Below are 8,870 nucleotides of genomic sequence, written 5' to 3'. Positions count from 1 at the left end.
AACAACTCATTGTTTTTCATTTGACTAGAGCAAAATAACAATTATTAAGTTCTTTATTATAAATTCTAAGGGCTAGGTATAATACCAACGACAAACATAATAACACTTTATTATGTTCCAGACGTGCATTATTACCATATTCCTTATCAGTCACTTAGGCCATTGTATTCTTGTATTGTGTTGTATTGTATGACATCTCATACCAACCAATCCGGTACAAATACCCAAGAATTTCATTGTGTGACAAAACAAGGAATACATCCATAACATGTATATCATGTATATACACACGAGCTAGACTTTCTAGTCTTTTCTTTTCTTTCTATCTCGCCAAAATATCTTTTATAGTTTCTCTTTTAGCTTTCCTCATTATTCGGAAAAACACTTCAACATCATAGACTTCTAGATTTGTTGGTCAAATACCAATAACCTTGAGGTTCTTACTTTGAAGTTGATCATCATATGACAAGTGTTCCTGATTTCACTATTAGTAACTTTGTAATATGATGAACAATTTCACTCATAATTTTATCATATCATGATGACTTTCCGAGACCATGTCTGTACATACTAGGCTCGTAAAGTTTAACCTTAGTATTCGCATGTGCAAATCGGCTTGCACCCGTTGTATGCACTCGTGGAATCTATGACATCCGATCATCACGAGATGCTTCGAAACGACGAGTCTTAGCAACGGTGCATACTAAGGACGATAACTTCATGGATATGCGAATATTGTTAGTGCCCCAATAGTTGGAGGATTGGGACGCCTGGCGTCTTCAACCTTCGTATATTCCCATAAAAATTATGAGTTTATGTACTCTCACCAAATTATATTCTATCACCTTGCAATAAGGTCTTAGATATCACATATATCTCATACCTCGCTTATTTCTGAAAACAAAATTTCCAGCTCCTTACTTTAATTTCAAACGGATTTGAACTTCAAGTTTCATGGAGACAAGATGATTTTAAGTACTAATTGAAACCATTGTTCTTTGAATCAACAATGTGAGGTTTACTAAAAGTTTGCAATAGGACTTAATCATTTCTTGATTCTTTAACAATACGGTACCGGTCAGTAAAGTTATTTGTCAGATTTAACAGTATTTCAATCTCAATAACAAGACTAACGCATGGTAGAAAACGGATGCCAATTCTACAAAATTAATTCAAAATACTACTCAGACTATGTTTATGATAATTAGTTCATGTTTTAATCTAATTACTAATGAACTCCCACTTAATACAACATCCCTCATAGTTGTTAAGTGGTACACGATCCAAATCCACTACACCAAAACCGATCATCACGTGAGATGATGTAGCTTCAATGGTGAACATCAACATGTTGATCATATCATCCATATGACTCGTGTTCAACCTTTCGGTTTCCGTTGTCCCGAGGCCATGTCTATACATGCTAGGCTCGTCAAGCAAACCCAAGTATTCCGCGTGTGCAACATGGCTTACACCCGTTGTATGTGAACGTTGAATCTATCACATCCGATCATCACGAGATGCTTCGAAACGACGAACTGTACAACGGTGCATACGAGGGGAGAACACTTTATTATCTTGATATTAATGTGAGGGATCATCTTATAATGCTACCGTCGCGATCTAAGCAAAATAAGATGCATAAAGGATTAACATCACATGCAGTTCATATGTGATATGATATGGCCCTTATGTCTTTGCGCCTTCTATCTTTATCTCCAAAGCACGAACATGATCTCCATCATCAACGGGCATGATCTCCATCATCATCGGCGTAGCGTCAAGGTCCATGGCGCCGTCTTCATGGTTGTTCACCTCATGTAGCAACTATTACAACTACTTTGAAGTACTACTCAACATGAAATTTAAAGACAACCATAAGGCTCCTGCCGATTGCCACAATACAATAATGATCATCTCATACATATTCATCATCACATTATGGCCATATCACATCACCAAACCACTGCAAAAACAAGTTAGACGTCTCTAATTTGGTTTGCATATTTTACGTGGTTTAGGGTTTTCGAGTAAGATCTAATCTACCTACGAACATGAACCACAACGGTGATACTAGTGTTGTCAATAGAAGAGTAAATTGAATCTTCACTATAGTAGGAGAGACGAGACACCCGCAAAGCCACTTATGCAATACAAGTTGCATGTCGAGCGTGGAGCAAATCTCATGAACGCGGTCATGTAAAGTTAGCCCGAGCCGCTTCATCCCACTATGCCACAAAGATGCAAAGTACTCAAACTAAAGACAACATAAGCATTAACGCCCACAAAACCATTGTGTTCTACTCGTGCAACCATCTATGCATAGACACGGCTCTGATACCACTGTAGGATAACGTAGCATAGAAAACAAAAAATTTCCTACGGCGAACACGCAATCCAAGCCAAGATGCAATCTAGAAGACGGTAGCAACGAGGGGATTATCGAGTCTCACCCTTGAAGAGATTCCAAAGCCTACAAGAGGAGGCTCTTGTTGCTGCGGTAGACGTTCACTTGCCGCTTGCAAAGCGCGTAGAAGATCTTGATCACGATCGGTTCCGGCGCCACGAACGGGCAGCACCTCCGTACTCGGTCACACGTTCGGTTGTTGATGAAGACGACGTCCACCTCCCCGTTCCAGCGGGCAGCGGAAGTAGTAGCTCCTCTTGAATCCGACAGCACGACGGCGTGGTGTCGGTGGCGGTGGAGAAATCCGGCGGAGCTTCGCTAAGCGTGCGGGATATGATGGAGGAGCGGGGCGCTAGGGTTTGGGGAGAGGGGGTGGCCGGCCACTATAGGGGGCGGCCAAGGTGGTGGCTTTTGTGTGGCCGGCCCCCTCCCCTTGGCCCTCATTATATAGGTGGAACACCCAAGAGTTGGTGTACAAGTCTTCGAATAAGACCCCAACCCAAAACCTTCCATGTGTAGGGAAACCTACCCAAGGTGGGATTCCCACCTCAAGTGGGACTCCCACCTTTCCATGAAGGGGGGTGGCCGGCCACCTTGGGGAAAGTCCACCTTGGACTTTCCCCTCTAGGGTTGGCCGGCCATGGGTGGTGGAGTCCCTCCGGGACTCCGCCTTCCAAAGTACTTTCTTCCGGACTTTTCTAGAACCTTCTAGAACCTTCCATAAATGCACCGGATCATTTTCAAACATATAAAATGACTTCCTATATATGAATCTTATTCTCCGGACCATTCCGGAACTCCTCGTGATGTCCGGGATCTCATCCGTGACTCCGAACAAATATTCGAACTCCATTCCATATTCAAGTTCTACCATTTCAACATCCAACTTTAAGTGTGTCACCCTACGGTTCGCGAACTATGCGGACATGGTTGAGTACTCACTCCGACCAATAACCAATAGCGGGATCCGGAGATCCATAATGGCTCCCACATATTCAACGATGACTTTAGTGATCGAATGAACCATTCACATACGATACCAATTCCCTTTGTCACGCGATATTTTACTTGTCCGAGGTTTGATCATCGGTATCACACTATACCTTGTTCAACCTCGTCTCCGACAAGTACTCTTTACTCGTACCGTGGTATGTGGTCTCTTATGAACTTATTCATATGCTTGCAAGACATTAGACGACATTCCACCGAGAGGGCCCAGAGTATATCTATCCGTTATCGGGATGGACAAATCCCATTGTTGATCCATATGCCTCAACTCATACTTTCCGGATACTTAATCCCACCTTTATAACCACCCATTTACGCGGTGGCGTTTGGTGTAATCAAAGTACCTTTCCGGTATAAGTGATTTACATGATCTCATGGTCATAAGGACTAGGTAACTATGTATCGAAAGCTTATAGCAAATAACTTAATGACGAGATCTTATGCTACGCTTAATTGGGTGTGTCCATTACATCATTCATATAATGATATAACCTTGTTATTAATATCATCCAATGTTCATGATTATGAAACTAATCATCCATTAATCAACAAGCTAGTTTAAGAGGCATACTAGGGACTTCTTGTTGTCTATATATCACACATGTACTAATGTTTCAGTTAATACAATTGTAGCATGATATATAAAAATTTATCATAAACATAGAGATATAAATAATAACCATTTTATTATTGCCTCTAGGGAATATCTCCTTCACTTCATGCGTCCCAGCTGCCGATCTCTCCTGTACTAGTATAGACAGGGTTTTCTTCATCTCATCGACTTCCGATGCCAACCGCGCCACAACATCTGCATCCCGATCCGACTTTCTCTTACGGCTTACGTAACCGTACGGGTCATCGTCCTGGGAGAACCCTTCTTTCCACGTAATGTTCCCGGGCATGCCTCGTACACGTCCTCCGTGTTCGGGATTCCCGAGGGCTCTTGTCGGCGCGTCGTTCTCTCCGTTGAACTTGATCTTCCCCTCTTGAGCATCCCTCATTGCGTCAATAAGGGCTTGGGTGGGTTTAAACATTTTGTTCCCGTAAACACACGCCCTCGTCTCCGGGTCTAGCGTTCCCCCATGCCCGTACCACCGGCTTTTGGCCCTTCGGTCCCATCCCTCCGTACACGGACGGATTCCTCGCCTCCTCGGCTCGTTCTCCATCTTCTCCCACTTAGGCTCCCAAAAGCGATACCCTCCTGGCCCCATAACATGATTGTACTCCTTCTTAGCCGCATTTTCCTTATTTTTTTCGATATTTCAATGAAATGCTCCGATTTCTTACGCTTCACAAATTCTGGCCAATCATGTTGAAGTCTCTCATACTTGTCCTTTGAATTCCGGAGTCTTGTTCCGGTTGACATAGTCACGGGCTAGATTCTGCTTGAATTTCCGGAATGTATCGGCCATCTTACCAAGAGCGAAGTGTTTGAGTAGCCTCCTCCTCTCCTTGTTTTCCTGAATCTTGTTACCCGCCTCATCGAATTTGTGGTATTCCGGAGGTAGGATGAAATGCTCCATAAGCTTTTGAAAGCAATCCTTTTTAGTTCTCTTGTCGACAAAAGTGAAACCAAGACATGCCTTCTTTGGCTCATTCCACTCCTGGAGGGTGATCGAGATGTTGTCTCTAACAACGGCTCCGCATTGGTTGATAAACTTGGTGGCGTACTTCGGGGGCTCCAGCGGCCTGCCGGTTGCACTGTCGACAACCTCGATGTTATATGTTTCTCCTGGTTTGAGCGTCTTGGTTGCGCCACGCTTTGACGACGACGTACTCGATTTTTTCGACGATCCGGCCGAGGGCTAAAATAAGAAAGAGAGTCGCGCGTGTTAGTACACACATATTTATTCAAATCAGTAAGTTTGTATCACCAGAGGCAAAATATATATATATACCTCGGCGCCGGAGCTAGTTGCTACTTGCAATTGAAGATCGTCGTTTATCGACGTTTCTTCCCCATCATCTTGTCGACGGCCTTCATCTTGACCGTCAAGATTCAGATAAGAAGAAATATCCTCTTCATCTTGTTCGGTCGGCACATAAGGAATATCGCCTTTTATGATGCCAAATATCTGTTCTTCAACTTCTTGATCATAGTTGTCCATAATCGGGTCAGCTCTATCGTCCGCCATATATCAGTCCTGAAAACATGTAGTAAAAACTAAGTAATTGTGTATATGCCAGCATTAAAAACTAAGGGCGGCGGTGGCGAAAGGGCGGTGGCGGTGCCGAGAGGACAACACACATAACCCTCGCCGCCCCCTCTCGATCCCAAAAAAACACCGCGCGTATACGAGGGGCTCGCTAACGGAGGGAGGTGGCGGTGCCGAGGGGGAAGCCTAACGGCGTCGCTGTGGAGCTCTGTTCGATCGGTGGAGAAGAAGAATGGGGCGCGGCGGTTAGCGCGAGGGTACGGTGTATTTAATTAAGTCAAAATTGTTATGTCAAAATTATTAAGTAAAAATTGTGAAGTCAAAATTTTTAAGTCAAATTTATTAAGTCAAAATTTTGAAGTCTAAGTTTTAATTTTATTAAGTCAAAATTTTAGTTAAGTTACTTTTTTGTTAAGTAAAAAAGAAATGAGGGAGATTTTTTATTAAATCAATTTTTTATCCTCACAAAATTTTAGTTAAGTTACTTTTTTGTTAAGTAAACTAAGTTACTTTTTTGTGAAGTTCAATTTTTTGTTAAGTTAAAGTTTTCATACAAGTCACAAGAAATGGTTTTTTTAACTAATTAAAATTGTAGCTAATAATTAAAGTGTAATTAAATTTGTAACTCCGTTTTAGTTTTGTTTTTTGAATTTGTAACTTAGTTACATTTATAATTAAAAAACTTAGTTACATTTAATTAAGTTACAAATTAAAAAAAACTTTAAATTTGTAACTCCGTTTTAAGTTACATTTGTTTTTTACAATTTAATTAAGTTACATTTTTAATTAAAAAACTTAGTAACAAATTAAAAAACAAAAAAAACAAAAAAATGGGCCAGGGGCCCCTGCCCTTCTCTCTTCCCCTCTCCTCTCTCGTTACTGGCGCCGATCGAAGGGCGCGCACGCCAAAGGGGGCGCACCGCGCGCGCGCGCGGCGAGGGCGCCGGCGGCAAGCGTGGGCGCCGGCGGCGACGTTCGGGATCGAGGGCGCGGTGCGTGTGGCAGCGCGGTGCGTGTGGCGGCGGCGGCGCTTCGGCCGGCATGTGCAGACGACGCGCGCGGCGAGACGAGGAGGGCGCGCGGCGCGACGACGTACGGCGAGCAGAGAAGGGCGGCGACGGCGGCGGTGACGTGCACGGCGGCGGCGCTTGACGACGGCGACTTGGACGACGACGGGACGGCGCAACGGCGTCGTTGGCGAGAGGAGCAGATCGATCTCCGGGGCGGCGGTTCGGGCGAGTTGGAAAAGAATGGTGGGCGCGGAACGGCCGCGCGCTTTTATAGGGGCGACCTTTGGTCGCGGTTGGAGTCACCAACCGCGACTAAAGGGTACCTTTAGTCGCGGTTGGTGACCCCAACCGCGACCAAAGGTTTTTTCGGGGAAATTTCGTTCCCGCGCCGAAGGACCCTTTAGTCGCGGTTGAGGAGGCCAACCGCGACTAAAGGTGATTTTCGAAATACTTTTGGTTTTAAAATCTTAAAAATGGAAATAATATATCAAAAAATTAAGAAAAATAAAACCAATTCAATTCAAAATGTTAAAATACAAATAATATATCAGAAAATAAAGAAAAATAAAATAATTCATTTAAAAATCTTAAAATTACAAATAATATATCAAAAAATAAAGAAAAATAAAACTAGTTCATTTAAAAATCTTAAAAATACAAATAATATATCAAAAAATTCAGAAAAATAAAACTAATTCATTTAAAAATCTAAAAAATACAAATATTATATCAAAAAATAAAGAAAAATAAAACTAATTCATTTAAAAATCTTTCCGCCTCCCTCTTCCCACCAGTTCTTCCCGGCAGCCTCTGTCTTTCCGCCGGCCCCCTCTTCCCGTCTCTGTCTTTCCGCCGGCCCCCTCTTCCCGTCTCTGTCTTTCCGCCGGCCCCCTCTTCCCATCTCTGTCTTTCCGCCGGCCCCTCTTCCCGCCTCTGTCTTTCCGCCGGCCCCTCTTCCCGCCTCTGTCTTTCCGTCGGCCCCCTCTTCCCGCCTCTGTCTTTCCGGCCCCGCTACATGCTTTATCTCATCGAGCAGTGCGTCCACTGATGACCCACAAGTATAGGGGGTGTATCGTAGTATCTTCGATAAGTAAGAATGTCGATCCCAACGAGGAGCAGAAGGTGTTGGCCGCAGTTTCGATGAAGGATTCACTGTAAATGCTCACAGACAAGTATTCAGGGGTTTTGATATTGCGGATAAATAAAGTACGAGTAAGTAAAATGCGAGAGAAATAATTGCAGCGAGTGGCCCAATCCTTTTTAGCACAAAGGACAAGCCGGTTTGTTTACTTATAATGACCAAACGTTCCCGAGGACACACGGGGATTTTAGTCTAGTACTTTCGCTTCATACGAGCTGATTAATCTTCATTGTTTTGATAAGTGTCGTGTGGGTGAACCTATGCTAATGCACCGCCCTTCCTAGGACTAATACATACTTGTGATTATACCCCTTGCAAGCATCCGCAACTACAAGAAAGTAATTAAGATAAATCTAACCACGACCTTAAACTGCGAGATCCTGCGATCCCTCCCGCATCGATATACTAACGGGGGCTTAGGTTTCGTCACTCCGGCAACCCCGCAATTAGCAACCGAATACAAGATGCACTCCCCTAGGCCCATAAATGGTGAAGTGTCGTGTAGTCGACGTTCACACGACACCACTAGAAGAATGACACCACAACTTAAATATCATAACATTGAATATTACTCAACCATAATTCACTACTAGCATTTAGACTTCACCCATGTCCTCAAGAACTAAACGAACTACTCACGAGACATCATATGGAATACAATCAGAGGTGATATGATGATGAATAACAATCTGAACATAAACCTTGGTTCAATGGTTTCACTCAATAGCATCTACAACAAGTATAGAATAACACCGGGAGAGTTTCCCCTATCAAACAATCAAGATTTAACCCGAATTGCTACAGCGATGACGAGGTGCAGCGGTGGTGATGGCGGTGTAGATGGTGGAGATGATGATGATGATGATGGAGATGATGTCCCGCTCGATGACGATGGCGATGGTGTCGATTTCCCCCTCCGGGAGGGAATTTCCCCGGCGGATTCCTCGCCCGCCGGAGAGCTCTTTTCTCTCTGGTGTTCTCCGCCCCGCAGAGGCGGCTGTAACCCTTCGTGAGGTCCTCTCTCTGGCTTAGGTTTTCGGGACGAAGGAGTACATGAAGAAAAGGAGGCGAAAAGGGTCGTGGGCCCCCAGAGCATAGGGTGGCGCGGCCAGGCCTTGGGCAGCGCCGCCCTATGGTCTGGGCCCACA

This window comes from Lolium rigidum, chromosome 6, assembly GCF_022539505.1.
Source record: "Lolium rigidum isolate FL_2022 chromosome 6, APGP_CSIRO_Lrig_0.1, whole genome shotgun sequence".
NCBI lineage: Eukaryota > Viridiplantae > Streptophyta > Magnoliopsida > Poales > Poaceae > Lolium > Lolium rigidum.
The sequence above is the reverse complement of the archived record's forward strand: the minus strand, read 5'-3'. Positions refer to the sequence as shown.